Raw genomic sequence first — 18,364 nt, 5'->3', positions numbered from 1 at the left:
GCACATACGGGCAGGGCAGGAGTTCCCCAGGGCCACCCCCCACAGCACCCTTTGTAGCCTGGTACCTGCCAGTGGGTGACATCACCACAGCCAAGTCCTCCTACTGTGGATGGGAAGATTCCAAACAACTCTGGAAACGCATCGAACCTCTGAATGCCCAGGTGACCCTCTGAGGTGCTGGGGCTGAAGAGCCTTCTGTCCTGTTACTAGGCAGCCGTCTCCCAACAGGGCCAGGCTGTGCCAAGAGTTTAACCAGCATAACCCTGGTTACCCCAGACAGTATGCCTTCTGCGCACCTTCCCGGTCCCTGGCAGATGGCTCTTACCCAGTGAGCCACTGCCCAGCCTCTACCAGGCCCCTCCCAGAACACCCCAGATTATCTGGGGTCTGCTGCCCCTCCACCTCCCTGAGGCCATCCCGCCTCAGCTCTCTCAGCTCACAATGAAAAGAACAGGGCACACCATAGTCCATGTCTCACAAGTTTGTCTTACGTAGCTCATTTGGCACAAGCTCAACCTGTCACGGAAGCAGAGTCAGAAGTAGAACTGAGGCCAAGGTTATGCGTCGCCGTAAGTATCCTGCTTACTATGAACGAGTCCCCACATGTTTCTCTGCAGACATGTTAGCAAGGTTGAATATGGGGTGTCGTCTCAGACCTGTTGTAGGTTAGTGTGATCTATGGCACAAGCACCATATTCCCTTTCTAAAATGCGAAACATTCTGAATTCAGAAGCACATCTGGCTCCAGGGGTTCCAGTAAGAGAGCCTGAGCTGTGCTGACAGACTCTTACATAGCTGTTACCATGTGCCAGGCTCTGTCCTAGCTGCTTTGTACATGAGGTTTGCTGCAGCAAATGCTTTGCCGTCAAAGAAAGACCACGAAGCATTACCAAGAGAGGAAGCTGCATTGAAATCAGACTGCGTGGGGCTGGCACTGTGGCGTAGCGGGTAAAGCCACCACCTGCACTGCTGGCATCCCATATGGGTGCCGGTTCGAGTCCTGGCTGTTCCACTTCCAATCCAGCTCTCTGCTATGGCCTGGGAAAGCAGTAGAAAATAGTCCAAGCCCTTCGGCCCCCTGTAGCAGCGTAGGAGACTCCTGGCTCCTGACTTCAGATTGGCACAGTTCCAATCATTGTGGCCATCTGGGGAGTGAACCAGCAGATGGAAGGCCTCTCTCTTTTGCTCTGTCTCTGCCTATTTGTAATTCTGTCTTTCAAATCAATAAATAAATCTTAAAAAAAAAAATGAGACTGCTGAAAGCCTGTCACATTTGTAGGAATTTGGGCTTAGTTTGGAGGCATTGCAGGTTTTGAGGCTGGAGAAAAGCAAGGCTTCTGTCTCAGTTTGGTCTGTCTTCAGGGAGAGCCGTCGGTCAGTGGGGTGCTGACCATTGATAGACTGTGGTGGTAGAAGGGTGGGTTGAAGTAGCATCAAAACTGTTTTGGGAAGGAGGGCCCAAGGGGCAACCTGGAAAGAACACAGCCGGGCTTTAGCCTGAAGGACCCTAGGTCAGGCAGGTCACCAGGCTGGATGCTGAGACCCAGAAGGCAACGCCAAGTCCCAGCTACCTGTCCAGGAAGCAGAGTCAGATGCATAAGTGAGGCCAAGGTTGTCAGAGCCAGGGCACAAGCTCAAGACCCTGGAGCGGCAGGCAGGACTTGCTCGTGAGGACGACGTGGGCTCATCCTTCTCCCCACTGGTCTGCAAGGTCCTCGTGGTGGCACGGGGGTTCCCTTCTGCTGAGGTTTGGACATCACTGCAGATGTTGAGTGTCCCCTGAAAGGGCCCCCACAATCTTACATGAATGAGATACTAAGAGGGTATAAACTGAACCCAATCAGTGTTTGGGGTGGGCTCTTTGGGAGGTGGGGGCTTTAGAGTGGAGCCCCCATGACTGAACCCCGGTGTTTCATAACAGACCACAGAGACATCGATTGATGCATGCTCCCTCTTCTCAAATGATGCTCTGTGCTGCCTCTGGATTGCCAGCAAACACCATCACCAGAGATGGAACCGGCGGGGTCTCGGATATCGGGCTGCGAACTTCTGCAAACTTCCTCCACGTTATAATAACACAAACCTGACTGATAACCTCTTCTTCGCTCACCGTTCCTTTGGGGTGCTCTGCTGTGTGGACACAACCCACCACCCCCTTCCAGGTAGAGAAGGAACCTCCTATGAGCCAGTGCTTTGGCAGGAGAACAGTTCTTGGCTAAGAGCCCGGAGCTCCCCGGAGTGACAGCTGGCCCGAGGCCGGCCCTGCACGAACATCAAAGCAGACCCCAGGGGTCTCCAAAGTGAACTGCAGACAATGAGGACAAGCAGGCTGGGCGCTGGGCCCTGGACGCAGCCGTGAGCGGTGCGTGCGCTGGTGCTCATGGGAAGGAGTAAGTGTTTCTGGTCTCCTTTCCTGGAAGGTAGAAAAACTCGACAGGTTTTTAAGGACCAGACTGAAAGGTATAGGAGGCTTTGGAAAAAGCAAAAAGGGGGAATTTTAGCTGTGGGAATATTTTGATACAACTGACTTGTTATTCTTTGGTAGCTTCTGCTGATGAGATTCAGATAGGCACTGGGGTCTGCCCCCTAAAGCATGAAACCACCTGGTTTCATTGTCATTTTGAGCCTTTCCAGTGGGCATTATTGACTGGAGCCATCCAAAGATGGGTTCTACTATAGAGTGAATTTTTATTTACTTTTCTTGGAAAAAAAGGAAGGACCCACTGCAAAAACCCCAGGAGCAAATCCACACCAGGGAACAGGCGTCTCCAGGCTCGTACTGAGACAGAGGGAGTTCACAGGTCAGCCTTGGAGGAGCAGGGCTGGGCAGCAGCGAGTTTTACAGCTGAGCTTGGCTGCAAGGGTCAGGACAGCCACAGGCAGCAGGAAAAGGAGGCTGTGTGTTCAACTCCAGGTGTTTTGGTGAAAGTAACCCCAGGTGATTTGCATAAAATTGCTTGAAGAAAATAAATAAACTAGAAATTTTTTTTGACAAGCAGAGTTAGACAGTGAAAGAGACAGAGAGAAAGGTCTTCCTTCCGTTGGTTCACCCCCTGAATGGCCGCTACCGCCGGCACGCTGTGCTGATCCGAAGCCAGGAGTCAGGTGCTTCTCCTGGTCTCCCATGTGGGTGCAGGGCCCAAGCACTTGGTCCATCCTCCACTGCACTCCCTGGCCACAGCAGAGAGCTGGACTGGAAGAGGGGAAACCGGGACAGAATCTGGTTCCCAACTGGGACTAGAACCCGGGGTCCTGGTGCCGCAGGCGGAGGATTAGCCAAGTGAGCCATGGAGAAGACAGGAAATGCAAGGCAACTGAGAGCAGACTAGGGAGTGTGAGCAACAGACCGGACCCTGGAGAGGGATCAGGAGAACGGGGTTCCCCCTGGGGTGATGAGGGAAGAAGGAACCTGAGCCTCTTCCTCTCTGGTGCCCAGCTGCTCGCTGCATTGCACCCCCCAGCATTAGCCCAAACTCAGCACAGATTCCCTGCCCACAGCAGGCTTGGCTGCACCTGCTTGGGGACTTGCAAGGAAAAGAGCTGTATCTCTTTTGATTGACTCTTGAAGTCAATGCAGAAGACGGATGGGGAAAGTGACCTGGAATTCATGGGGAATTCAAAATCAAAGTAAGAGCTGATGGCAAAGACATCAGAAGGCTGCAGAATGTCTTGGAAATGTGGAGGAGACAAGCCTCCCTTCATTGCAAAAGATCCAGCAGGGGCAGGAGCACTGTGGGCCTGGGGATGCTTTGATGACTTTTTCCGTGGGACTCTTGCTAAACCGCGTCAAATGGCATTTTCTGCCCAGAAAAGCCAAGGATGGTTACCTAGGCCAGGGGTGTTGCAAGTGTGTACCTTTCTTCCACCTGAGTGCTGATTGCTATTCTATCTGTCCCCTGAGGCCTGTCAATCATGCAGATACAGGTGGGCTGGGCATGCTGGAGTTGAAGAGAGAAGTGGGGCTGAAGTGCAGGTGCACACGGGAGGTTCCCCTTCTCTTTCCCCCTTTGCCCATCTTTCCTGTCCAGGGAAGTATCTGTGGACCAACCTCCCCCCCAAGACAAGCTCTGCCCCTTTCCCCTTCCAGATCTGTGGGGTGCACACTGCAATGGCTTGGTGGGAGGAGGCCACCCATTAGCAGCACCTCTGATACCCTCAGAGGAGCTCATTAAGACAAACCTGGATGTGGGGAGGCCTGGAGAGGGTCATGGGTAACCGCGCATGGGACCCAAGTACCCCAGTGTTGACCCTGATGTTGCCATAAGTCTCAAGGGTCTCTGAGTACTGTCACCGTAAAGAAGCTTTCTCAAGAGCGCCCAACTTCATCACCACCCCTCCCCCAGATCTGCATGGCCTGCACAGCCTGGCCTGGGTCCTTGAATGCTGATCTAGTTTAGCTCCCTAGGACCTGGTTACAGAAGGGGTTCCCTCGGCACCCCAGCTCGCCACCTGGAGGGGTGCCGTGCCTTCCCGACAGTGTCTTCACGGCCCTGCCTCTCACCAGCTCCGTGTGGCTCCCCTCCGCCTCTGCGCCCTCCGCACACAAGCACTCATCCCCTAGACCACAGGCTCACACCATCCAGGGCGCAGAAACCCAGCCCCAGAGGGGCCATTCTTCAGGGAAGGAAAGCAGCCTCCATCAGGCCTGCACCCATCCGATGCACTTCCGCAGGCAGGCGATTTCCTCTGCACAGACCGCTGGGTCCCTTGCTCCGTGCTCAGTCACTTGCAGCCACTCTCAACGTCCAGTGCCTGCTTCTCAGCACCCCGTGGCTTTGTTCTGCACCCGGGAAGGGGGATGCGCTCACCAGGGCATCAGGTGCAGGGTACCAGTCACCACCCAGCAGCGTCCCTCGGCAGAAGACTCAGCCAGCCTCCCTCTGGAGTGGGCAGGATTACCCCAGAGACCTGAGCGTCAGGGCAGTTCCCAAGGCGCTCTCAGTCTGCCTGAGGCTGCCTTTACGTGCATCCTCTGTTGACTGCCTCCCTCCATTGAAATCACTCCCTCACTCCCTACAGCGTACCAGATAAACAATTTGGACCCAACTCCTTGCCTCAGGGTCAAACTGAGACCCCAGGACACCAAAATCCGGAACACTCATGAAGTATCTGTTTTCACTATTTTATTTTATTTTACTTTGGCCTAAGGCCAATATACCTTATAACAAATCGCTTGTGTTTTTGCTCGCTTTTAAGAAAGCAGAGTTTCTATTTCATTTGAAACAGGTGCCTGTGCAGTGCAGTCGGTTGTTTTCTTCAGATCGGTCTCTCCTACGCGCTGGCTGTGCGGATGCAGCGGAGTTGAGGAAGGTTTCCTTATTATGCAGTGGATGGAGTGAATCCTGGCCCCTGCTCTGTTCTGTTCACTACTAAACTGCAGAGCAACCACTTTGCCGAGCCCTGCTGTAGCAAAAGCTGCATCCAGCGCCAAATCAGATCCTCTCCAAGGACTGGCTTCTCTTCTCTCCTTCAGCCCTTAGGATGCTGATCTGTGCATCAACAGATGGAGCATCAAAAGAGTAGCGCTGAGTGGAAGGATTAGCCAGGAAAACCCACCCTGCTGTTTTCTGAGCAGTGAGCCTGCAGACTGAGCGCTGCCAAGCCTAGGATGGGATACGGGTCCCTAGCCTGGGAGTCCACTGCTCAGATCTTGGAAGCATCCCAGCTCATGGTGTGGTTTGTTGCAGAAACCTCTGGGAACCTCTGCATTTACAACAAAGTGCTCATGCATTTCAAAAGAGAGTGAAGCCACTCAGTGGCATTGGCAGCCACACAATTCCTGTGATGTCTGGGTAGCGCATGCATGGCACCAGACGTGGCTGCGGGAAATGTCCCTCCCCCGGAACTCACCACCACGTGTCTGCCAATGCTGTCAAAAAACAGGGTTGACCCTTTCATTCAGCCACTGAGTCAGCAATGACATCAAAGTGAACTGTTTGAAAGAGAATTTCTTTCTGGCAATGATACCATGAAGGTACTTCCAAAGTTCATGGAAAAACTAAGTGAAAAATTTAGCTTTATCTTGCTGCAAAAAGTGTTGACATCTATCATATAAAGGGGTCTTCCAAAATTTCATGGAAGATGTAAATTAGGAAAAAACTGCATAAATTTCAAAAAAAAATTGCACCAAAATAAATATCTTTTCGTTCTGTCTTTTCATAACCATTTCGAACTGGATAAATAGGACCCATCAATACTCTGGTTTCTTTCCAGATTGTGTAAATCTTTCATCTTTTAAAATATGATCCACTGGGGTCGGCACTGTGGTGCAGCAGGTTAATGCCTTGGCCTGAAGCACTGGCATCCAATATGGGCGCCGGTTCGAGACCCGGCTGCTCCACTTCCCATCCAGCTCTCTGCTATGGCCTGGGATAGCAGTAGAAGATGGCCCAAGTCCTTGGGCCCCTGCACCTGCATGGGAGACCCAGAAGAAGCTCTTGGCTTTTGGCTTCAGATCTGCGCAGCTCCGGCTGTTGTGGCCAACTGGGGAGTGAATCATCGGATGGAAGACCTCTCTCTCCCTGCCTTTCCTCTCTGTGTGTAATTCTGACTTTCAAATAAATAAATAAATCTTTAAAAAAATAAAATAAGATCCACCAAAAAAGCGCAGTGATCATGAACTCATGTGGTCATCCCCAAATCTAAAAGATTCAGGACTTTGAAGAGAAGTTGACAACACAGTGATCCTAGTGGAGGATTTGACATGGCTCCCTGAGAAATTAATAGACAAATCAACAAAAGTTAGGCAGACTATAAATGCTTTCAGCAACAAAACTTCGCAGTTTGATCTAATACTATCAATATATACATATAAATAGAATTTGCTCAAGGAAGCATAATACCTCCTTTTTAACTACACATCAAAGAGTTTCCAAAGAAAATGACCCCACAACAAGTACAAAATAAATGTTAACAAATGTGAGAGAATTTCCTCTCACAAACTTGCAAATATATTAATAATCCACAATTACAGGTGTTTATATTTGGAAGCATCAAAAGTGTACTGCTGTATAACTCCACTTTAAGAGAGACATGTAATAGAAAATTCAAAATATTTTAAATGGCAACCGAATACTTCATTACCTATTACAAGTGGTACCTAGAGGAAAATTTATTGCCTTCAAGTATTTATTTTAAAGATATCTGTCTCAGAGGCCAGCGTTGTGGCCTAGAGGGATAACCACCTGCAGTGCTAGCATCCCATATGGGCACCAGTTTGAGTCCCTGCAATTCCATTTCCCATCCAGTTCACTGCTAATGTGCCTGAGAAATCATTGGGGGGTGGCCCGAGTACTCGCATTCCTGCACCTGTGTGGGAGACCCAGACAAAGTTCCCAGCTTCTGGCTTCAGTCTGGCCCAACTCTAGCCATTGTGATCATCTGGGGAGTGATCCAGTAGATAAAAGGTCTCTCTCTTTCTCTCTCTCTCTCTCTCTCTCTCTCTCTCTCTCTCACACACACACACACACACACTTTGTAACTCTGCCTTTCAAATAAATAAATCTTTTTTTAAAAAACTCTGTCTGCCTTTCAAGGAAAGTGTTAAAAAAATTAATGAGTCCATATCAGTGGATTAACTGCACAATTTAAAACAGTTGAAACAAAGAACAATAAATAAGGCTAAAGGAAGAATGTCAATAATGAAGCTAAGAGCAGGCATTGAGAAACAGGCCACAGAAATTTGTACAGAAGACCCGCAGAAGCAAAAGATGATCCTTTGAAAAAACCAAGTAGAACAAACATCTGGCCAGACTCATCCAGAGGAAGAGAGAGAAAAAAATCACAACACAACAACTGATATCAGTGAAGTGAAAACAAAAACCATAACGATTCCTTAAAAATCGATGTAATGAATAGAACAGGGAATAGCCCATGACTCATTACCTCTACTATGTACCGGTAGAACCTGCTTCAACTCAACCTTGAGGACATGAGCCACACCCGAGGAAACGCAGCACAGTGGGGGAAGGAGTGTGGGTGCCTGAGGTATTCATTCTAGTCCTCTCGGGCTGCCCACCTCGGGCTTTCTCTCTGAGAACAGTGTAATTCTACCTTGTTTAAACCACTTCTGGGAGCAGGTGTTTGGTCTAATGGTTAAGGTACCAGTTGAGGTACCCACACCCCATTTGGAAGTGCTTGGGTTCAATATCCGCCTCTGGCTCTTGATTCCAGCTTCCTGACAATGCACACCTTGAGGGGCAGCAGGTGTTGGTTCAAGTGACTGGGTCCCTGCCACCCATGTAGGAGACCTGGATTGAATTCCTGACCCTCAGGTTTGGCCTGGCCCACCTCCAGCCATTGTGGGAGTGAAGAGCAGATGGGATTGATTTCTCATCCCACCCCTCAATTAATTCATTAAAATTTTAACAGTAAATAAACCACTGCTTTTGGGTCTCTGTTACTCACATCCAACCTAATCCTTACTAATTTCACATTCCAAGTGGCTTAGGCCGCTCACATTGAGGAAAGATTAGCGATAGAAATGGCTGCTTCTCCTTCGTTTTTCCAACTGGGAGGCCATTGGAAGACCTTCCATTATCTCAGCGTTGAAGCCCATGTTAATTCCAGCTGCTATTAAAGAGCTAAAAGGCACCTGACAGACTGGCTCTCCACCCTGTGGGGTCAAATCCACCATATGCCTCAACAGAGTGGCTTGCAGTTCAGCCACACATGTCAGAACTCTCCCTCCCTCTGGCCTGCCCAGCACATCAAGTCCCAGTGCCACTTAGGATTTGGCGTTCTTAACACGTTTTAAAGATTGCTGAGATGTATATATTACCATATTACCAAGGCAGATGAATAGCTTCATTGTCCTCATCTATTTGCTCCCCTACAAGAGGATTATACATCCAGGTGCACGGCACGAAGCCGGCTGCTGTGTTTTGAATGTGTCCCCCCAAAGCCCGTATGTTGGAAACTTAATCCCCAGTGCAGAGGTGTTGAGAGATGGGAACTCAAAGAGGTCAAGAGTGATCTGCCCATAAATGGACTCAAGCCATTATTGCAGGAGCAGGCAGTTATCAAAAGAGTATATTCCTTATAAAAGAACAATTAGAGCCCTCTTGTCTCTCTCTCTCTTTCTCTCTCTGTCTCTCTCTCTCTCTCTCTCTCTCTCTTTCTCTCTCTCATCCATGTGATGCCTTCTGCCAAGTAATGCTGGAGCAAGAAGGCCCTAGTAGGATCCCAGCCCCTTAACCTTGAACATCCCAGACTTGAGAACCAGGATCCAATAAACTTGTGTTTGTGATACATCAGCTAATACAGAATGTTCTCCTGGGCTAAGACACTCGCACTTGTGATCAAGAATGCTTAAGGCTATGACACTGACTCGGCAAATGATTTGCTTTGGCCAATGCCATGTGAGTGGATGAGATGTGCACTGGGTTCGAGCAAAAGCTTCGGGACCTGTTACACGGGTCGGCTGTCACTTTTTTGCCTCTGTCATGAGACCCAGTGAAGAATGGACCCCTCATTTTGGTGAAGAAGGCATAGAGCATAATGCAGAGTCTAGCCAACCACTAAGGTGAGTAAAATAACTTCTGTTGTTGGAAGTCCCTGAGAGCTGAGAGTTTATTTGTTAGCACAGCCTTGCTCTGGGGATGCTGACAGATGTAGGCAGTTTAGCTCCGAGGCTCTGGTCAACAGCCAGACCAAGGCAAGGAAGCATGGGACTACAACCTTGGACATGGGGTGGTAGTCAGGTTCAGCCCAGAATTACACTTAGCAAAGTATGTGGCAAAGTCATGATACTGGGACCCCAGGAAGAGACAGGTTTAGGGGATGTTCATAAAACTGTAGGGGGCCAGCACTGTGGTATACCAGGTAAAGCCGCCACCCACAGTGCTGGCATCCCATATGGGCATCGGTTCGAATCCCAGCTGTTCCACTTCTAATCTAACTCTCTGCTATGGCCTGGGAAAGCTGTAGAAGATGGCCCAAATGCTTGGGCCCCTGCACCCACGTGGGAGACCTGGAAAAATCTCTTGGCTCCTGGCTTCGGATTGGCACAGCTCTGGCTGTTGTGGCCAACTGGGGAGTGAACCAGTGGATGGAGGATCTCTCTCTCTCTCTGCCTCTCTCTCTCTCTCTCTCTCTCTCTCTCTCTCTCTCTCCTTCTCTCTGTGTATATCTCTGCTTTTCAAACAAATAAATAAATCTTCAAAAAAAATTGTAGTCACCTGTAAGATGTATATGGAAGTATCCTGCCCCAGGACAACATTGAACAAAATCTAAATGCCCACCGTGTCATATAAATATAGATTGCTACTATTACTTAAGCATTAGCAATCATAATTATAAAGATTATATAACACCAGAAAATCTTAATGATAAATGTGAAGAACTTTTTTTTCAATACCATCTAAGAATACGTAGACAATGTGACTCGCTATCAGAAAGGAACATGATAGCATTAAAAAAATTCAACGTATTTTTGCTTCTTTGAATAAATTATCACTTTTACAAGAAGCAAAAAAAGAAAAAACTTAAAAAATAAGTTTGCCAAATACAACTGTTCCAGTATCAAGACAGAATGCAAAAAAATTTTAAATTAGAGTTGGAAGATGGGCAGTTACTCTTAGATATTGCCATATTTTTACCGGGAGAGAATCTAGCAGTTTCTTCCTATCATTTTTATGAAATGCTGTAGTCACCTGGGTCAATGTTTAGAACCCCCCTCCTGGCTGCCTGTCGAACAGTTACACCGGCTTGTCTAACAGGACCAGCAGCAACAATTCCATGGCCATAGAACTATTCTCTTTTCTTGAAAGGATCCTAAAACAAACCTGTGGCTGGCGCTGTGGCTCACTAGGCTAATCCTCCGCCTTGCGGCGCTGGCACACCAGGTTCTAGTCCCTGTCGGGGCTCCAGATTCTGTCCTGGTTGCCCCTCTTCCGGGCCAGCTCTCTGCTGTGGCCCGGGAGTGCAGTGGAGGATGGCCCAAGTACTTGGGCCCTGCACCCCATGGGAGACCAGGATAAGTGCCTGGCTCCTGCCATCGGATCAGTGCGGTGCGCTGCCACAGCGTGCCAGCCATGGCGGCCATTGAAGGGTGAACCAACGGCAAAGGAAGACCTTTCTCTCTGTCTCTCTCTCTCACTGTCCACTCTGCCTGTCAAAAAAAAAAAAACAAAAACAAAAACAAAAAAAAACACAACCTGTGTTTACAAGGTTTTCTCAGTCCTCCCTCCGCTGGAAACAGCCTACTAAAATTCTTGCTCCGTAAAGACAACAAAAGTTTTTGATTTTTTTCTTTAGTCTTTACTTGATTTATTTGAAAGACAGAGTTACAAAAAAGAGGGAGAGAAGCAGAGAGAGAGAGAGAGAGAAAGAGAGAGAGAGAGGGAGAAGGATCTTCTGTTGGCTGGTTCACTCCCCCAGGTGACCACAATCGCCAAGGCTGAGCTAAGGCAAAGTCAGAAACCTGGAACCCCGTCCAGGTCTCTCCCATGTGGGTGCAGGGCCCAAGCACTTGTACCATCTTCTGCTGTTTCCCCCAGCGCATTAGCAAGGAGCTGGATCAGAAGTGAAGCAGCCGGGACTCCAATCAGTGTTCATATAGGATGTTTCTATCACAGGCGGCAGCTTATCCTGCCACGCCACAACGCTGGTCCCCAAAACAACAGAAGTTGTGATACCTTCATTTGACAGCTACCTCAACACACACACAAACAGAAGGCCATACATTTCTGTGGTGCTTCCACTGCCATGCTGTCATGTTCCCATTAAGGCTTTGTGGGTATAAATGATTGAGTTCGGGTTTGTATCTGATCACAGTTCCTGCACAGTCACCATGTGGTGACACGAGAGCCCCATTTCGTGTCCCACGTGTCCATGCTGTTTCTCTTCTTGGAAAAGCACCTAATGGCCGCATTCCCCTTGGAGTGGATGGAGAAGGGAAGACTCCCATGTTATCATTCAAGTCCTAATCCAAGGCTCTACATCCGAAGTGCACAAGAAATTTCAAGAAAAATTATTAAGTGAGAGGGAAGAAACAAAGCAAAATCCCTTAGGAAGGGACAGCAGACGGGGCCTACTTCATAGCTAGCCCCTCGTGACTCAGCGAGCAAAGCCTTTGCAGAAAGCCAGTTCCATCTCCAGCCTGGAGGCACCAACACCCTTTCCAAAGAGAGGGTCCACAATATCCCTGACATTTTGATTTTCTTAGCATTTTTCACACTGCTTGTAAACCTCTTATGGGCAAAAGTGTTACATTCAGCATACAGTCCATTCAATTTTGTGATTTTTCTGTCACCCTATTAATGTCCAAGCAAAGATGAGATAGACTTGGATTGCATTATTTTAGTGTTATTGCACAACTAGCACAAACATTTTCCAGAGATTTCTAATTCCTAATCAGGATCTTTTTTCTCTCTTAACCTATTACAAACCATCAAAAAGGCTTGAGTTCCTCAAAGCAAATTCTAGATTGGTGCAATCCACTGTGTGGGTTGGCGATACGGTCACCAGGTGCTGCTTGGCCATACATTTGCTTGTGCAAGTTATTGTCAGTTTTAAATCAGGACATTAAGATCTAAAGCAATCAAACAACATGGCCATTAGCACATGGTTCAGAAGGAATTGAGCAGGCATTCAAAACCATGTCTAATTCCAAAGCTTCCTCCTGGTGTTTCAACTTCTTACAAAGAATTCTAGGGTGGAAAAGAACAAATCAACCCTGCAGCACTATTTACTAAGAAAAGAGAATCCTGCCCTAATGTATCTTTGTTATTTCCTCTAGGGGAGGTTTAACTTTACCTCCTCTATAATTAGCAGTTATAAACAGAACCCGTGTTTCCTTCAGCATTTAAAATGCAAATCATTCTCTAACTCCTTAAGTTAGTGTCTTCAAACTTCCACTCTGACTACGACCTTGTCTAAATAAGATCGGAGGTGGTGAACTCAAAAGGCTTCCATAGCCTTGGCAACTCATGACAAGAGCCTAGGGTGATTACTGATGCCATAAACAAGAGTGTCAATTTGTTAAGTCAACAACAGGAGTCACTGTGCACTTACTCCTCATGTAGGATCTCTGTCCTTAATGTGCTGTGCATTGTGATTTAATGCTATAACTAGTACTCAAACAGTATTTTTCACTTTGTGTTTCTATGTGAGTGCAATCTGTTGAAATCTTTACTTAATGTATGCTAAACTGATCTTCTGTATATAAAGAGAATTGAAAATGAATCTTGATGTGAATGGAAGGGGAGAGGGAGTGGGAAAGGAGGGGTTGCAGGTGGGAGGGAAGTTATGGAGGGGGGAAGCCATTGTAATCCATAAGCTGTACTTTGGAAATTATATTCATTAAATAAAAGTTTAAAAAAAGGCAAAAAAAAAAAAAAAGTTTGTCTCTTCTCCTGGCTGGATATGGCAGGTGAGGAGCAGGAGGAGAGAGAGAGGAGAAATGGAACAGAGAAAGCAGAAGCCAATACCAGCCAAGGTGAGGCCCTGACGTAACTATTCCAAAACCTAGGGACCTCAAACAACCATGGTGGCCTTACACAGGTGGCCCTGACATGTGACGGTTCAACATATGATTTTTCAACTTCATGGCTGTGCGAAAACCATACGCATATACGGTAGAAGCCATTCTTGGAATGTTGAACTTGACTTTCCCTGGGTTGGCAACGTGCAGTCCCATCCTCTCTCGGACGCTGTCAGCCCTGTGGTCATGGGGGAGTGACCCACAAGACAGTGTGCTGTGCTGCTGAACTGGGCTGTCTGACAGATTAGGTGGCGTCCATGCTTTCTCCACGACATGTATTTTAAATTGGCACCAAGTTTATTGGGAAATAACCCCATCCTAAAGCAGAAAGCATCTGACATCCTCTGTGGGTCAGAAATTCAAGCAAGGTTTGGTTGATATTTTCTGACCAGAGAGGCCACTTGTGGATGGGGTCCAGGGACATCATCCTGACAGGAAGAGTGGCTGCACTGGGCTGCCCACCAGAGCTCCCACGAGGCCCCCCCGGCATGGCAGTCCCAGAGTCCCGAGATGCTGGGGGAAGCTGCAAGCCTCCAGGAGCCCCAACCCAGAAGTCCCAGGACAACATTCTGTTGGTCACACCAGTCCTTAGGCAGGTGCAAAGGGGCGGGGCTTAGACTCTACTTGTCAATAGGAGGAATGACAAAGAATTTGGAGTTACCTCTGCCAGGACCAGAGAATAAAACCAGTAGCTTGGGCAAAATGTGCGTTTAGTTCTCACTCATAAAATCTAGGTGGAAGCTGTACTGAGCAGACAGGGACGCCAAGGCGCCTGGAGCAGAAGCCTGTCCATCTTCCTACTCTGCCGTGTTTGGTATTGGTCTAGAGAAGGGGCTGGCACACCACAGCCCATGAGCCAAAGCTGACCCACAGCCTACTTCTATAACTAAAATCGTATTGCCCAAGGAACGTGCTCATTCATTCGGTGTTACACAGGGCTGCTGTCACACTGCAGCGGCAGAGTGAGTGCCTGCAACCGGGAGTGCAAAGCGTGCACATCTTAGCAATGGTTACTCTCTGTCCCTTTGCAGGAAAAGTTTGCTCAGCCCTGATCCCAGGCATTGTCTGAAGACGGCCCGTGTTACATCTACATACCGGAGCAGCAAGGGAGTGTGGGAAGAATCTTCATTCTGGGAGCCACGTCCTCTCAAACATTGGGAGTTCAATTCCTGCAGCAAATGGGAAATGCACATACCAGAGCCCACCCACAGACACACTCTGCAACGCAGGCCCAGAGCTGAGCGCTCAGAAGCCTGGACCAACATTCAGAGGACCCAGCCACAAGAAAGAGGGGCTAATCCAGGCATCCAATCCACATCCTGGCTCCGTCCTGACAGGTGGCAGGAACAGGACGGAGGGGTCCCCAGGCCAGGCAGAGGCACTTTAGCAACGCAGTCTATCAGAGGTAGGTTGGCCCTGCTTGGATTCAGGGGATGGAGAGCCAGGTAAACTCATTACTGCAAGAAAAAAGGACCGGAGCCCATTGCTATAGAATGGAATAAATCGTAGGAGTCAAGAGAGAACAACATACAGAGAAAGTGGAGACCTATTTGATCCAATGGGGATGGAGGAGGAAGCTGGACCACGTGGTAAGGGAGACGCCTGGGCCATGGGGAGCAGAGCACAGGCTTGGAGCCAAGTGTGCACACGCCCAGAGCTCAAAGCCAACATCTCTCACAATCTTTGCAAGATCTGGGAGGACCTTAAAAACAGGGCAAGGCGGAGACAGCAGTGGTCAGGTGACCCCCCCACACACACTGCAGAAAGGGGAGAGCAGACTCAAGTTGCGAAGCAGGGACCCAGTTTGCCCCCTGTCGCTTCATTCTGCACATTTCCACTGCTCTTTCCAACCACTGCAGGAAAAACAAAAGTCCACACAGTGCAAGTGCCAAGTTTAGAATCCAGGAAGTCATTAGAGTGAGTGAAATCGATGTTGATCACTGATGGTGTTTCTCAGGTTTCGTCTACGTCTTCTAAAGTCCAATCTTCCTGTCCCATCTAGACCATTAAATCGTAAGACCATCCTTCCAAGTGAATTTCCACTGCAGATAAATGCTTATTATCCTGAAGATTAATTATTATTGCGATTACCATTGGCATGATCACCACGCGTTTCTGTTGCCCGCCCGCCCCACATTGAGCCCCTGCAGCAGTATTGTGTCTTTCTTGGAAAGCAGCTGTGCACGGGGATCTGAGCAGGCACAGGCACTACCAGCAGCAGGGGCAGGCCTAAGCGGGGCTGGGTGTGTTGGAGGACAGGGGAACGATGAGCAGCAGGTGAGCAGGTTACTGTCCCCAGGAGACCTAGAACACACAGGCATGGGAGCTTGCTAAAGAACACAGCTTAGTGCCAGCCTTACCACAGTCATGCCTAGGACAGCTCAGCCTAGGTATTAAAAAAAGTGCACTAGAGATGTAAAGCTGAGGCTGGCACTGTAGCACAGGGATTTAAGCCGCCATCTGAAATGCTGGCATCTCATCTGGGTGCTAGTTCAAATCCTGGCTGCTCTACTTCTGATTCAGCTCCCTGCTTTTGCCTGGGAAAGCAGCAGAGGATGGACCAAGTGCTTGGGTCCCTATACCCACATGGGAGACCCAGAAGAAGCTCCTGGCTCCTGGCATCTAGCTTTGGCCTGGCCCAGCCCCAGCTGTTGTGGCCATTTGGAGAGTACACCAGCAGATGGAAAGCCTCTCTCTCTCTCTCACTCTTCTCTCTCTCTCTCTCTCTCTCCATGACTTTCAAATAAATAAATAAAATCTTTAAAAGAAAAAAGAGCAAAAGCCAGACCACGGCAAAGGATGAAGGAAGCAAGCCATCCACCTTGATCAGGAGAGACAGCAATAATCCAGTCCTCAAAGGGACTTCAGCCAAACGCGAGAAAGTGGACCTGGCCTCCCTCCATCAGATGTGCCAGATGTTGGTGTTCTGTTTCTCCTTGTCTACAGCACTTGATTTCTATTCCTTGTGCTGAATTTCCCACGATCCACGTTACGCAAGGGCTCCTGGTGCACAGCCTCTTTCCCTCCTGCCAGGTGGTGGGCTCCTCAACAAGCCTGCATCCGGGTCCTCCAGGCCTAGAGCCACGCCCCTCCCCCCCTCCCCCTAGCAGGTTTGAGTCAAAAGCGACTGCATTGCATTGAGAACCCGAACAAAATCTTCCTGGGACTTAGAGTTGCAATGACTCGGAGGGGTCGTGAAAGAGAGGCTCTACCACAGACACAGGAGGAGGGAGCCCCCACAGGGGAGTGGCTGTGAAGACCTCGCTCTGGGCACACAGAGGATGCCCCATACAGAGACAACACACACAGAGCACGCTTCCACACACAAGCCCAACACGCTCCTGGCGTGCTCAAATGTGGACCCGAACACGCTCAGGGCACACCTACACCTGGATGCAACACACGTCCACACGGATGCAGCACACGGGCAGCACACCTCCACATGGATGCACACAGGCCCAAACACACGCAGAGCACACCTCCATACAGACACCAGACCTTCCAGGTCTCCTCCCTGCCTATGAGACAGCCAGCGCCTCCTACGAGGGGGAGACTCTGATGTGTGACCTTAAGGCACACACCCCTACCTTTTCCCAGGAGGTGGGTGACTCAGTGTCAGGGTCAGAGCACCTGCTGGAGGAGGAGCTTGGACTTGGGAGTCCTGCCCAGGCCCATGGCAGCCTGAGGCCAGATTCAGAGGAGGCCGGCAGGCAGCAGGAAACCCCGGCACCCCCAGAGTCTGCCACCAGGGAAGCAACAGGCAGCCTGGAGCCATCACAGCATTCCGGAGGGGCACGGGATAGTCTTGGAATCCACAGGTGTGTTGCCAAAGCAAATAGTACAAAGAAAAAGAAATGGGAGGGCCGGGGGTGGGGTGGGGGAGGGAGAGTTCTCCCCTGCAGGCATCGATGAAATAGGTCAGACAAGAGGGGAGCCCATGCTGCCTGGGAGGTGAGCTCAGAGCAGGCGACACTCCTTGATGTCTGGAAACCCCAAGGGAAGCCAACCCAGAGCCTGCAGGACAGTATGTAAACCAGGGTAGGCCAACTGTGTAACAAACCATCACCAGCTCATGGGGGTTTGTCCCAACGAGAGGTTATTTTTCGCCCACGGGGGTCAGTGCAGGTGGTAGGGGGCTGGTTCCTCTCCTAGAGCCATCCAGGGCACAGGGACCCCTGCCTCTGTCATCTTTCACCTCCCCCTTGACCACAACTCTGCAAACAGCCAACCAGAGAAGGCAGGAGAGAGCAGGGAAGACACCCAGGAGGTGCGGAGAGTCTGGGCCTGCAGATGGCAGCCTCGCTGGTGCCTGCCTCGGCCAAGCCCAAGGACATGGCCTGCCTCAGTGCAGAAGGCAGGAAGTGCTTCTAGCTGGGAGTCCTGGAGGAAAGGAAACGAGTTGGTGGATCCCAACACAGGAGGCACAGCAAAGCGACAGCTCCCAGGGAGCAGACAGGACCAAAGAGCACGAGGGAACAACGGTGTGAAGGCGGTAGAGGACCCACGGAGCAGGAGAAGGTCGAAGATCAGGAAGAAGGTGGTGGCATGGTGGCACACAGCTGTCTGGTGCTCACCAGACAGCAAAGGATCTGTGTGTCCCAGGACTGGACAGGACAGTCTGTAGATGGCATTGGAAGAGTAAGGAGCAAGAAGTCTTTGAAGGGCAAGTCTTTGAAGCAGCAGAGACAGGTGCCACCCCTGTCCCCACGAGGACAGGCCCTGTGGTGCGCGGCTGCCTGCAGTGGAGCCATCTGTAAGTCAGAGCGCCTGTTGGCTGCTGGTACCCAGCAAGGAGAAAGGAAGAGCTGCTGGCTGACCACAGCCGTGGGGGCAGAGCCTGGCTGGCAGAGAAGAGAGATGGCAAGCGCGAAATTCATGACC

The sequence above is a fragment of the Oryctolagus cuniculus genome, chromosome 10 (genome assembly GCF_051225735.1).
Source record: "Oryctolagus cuniculus isolate XC-2025 breed Fujian yellow rabbit chromosome 10, ASM5122573v1, whole genome shotgun sequence".
Classification (NCBI taxonomy): Eukaryota; Metazoa; Chordata; class Mammalia; order Lagomorpha; family Leporidae; genus Oryctolagus; species Oryctolagus cuniculus.
This window is presented reverse-complemented; position numbering follows the sequence as displayed.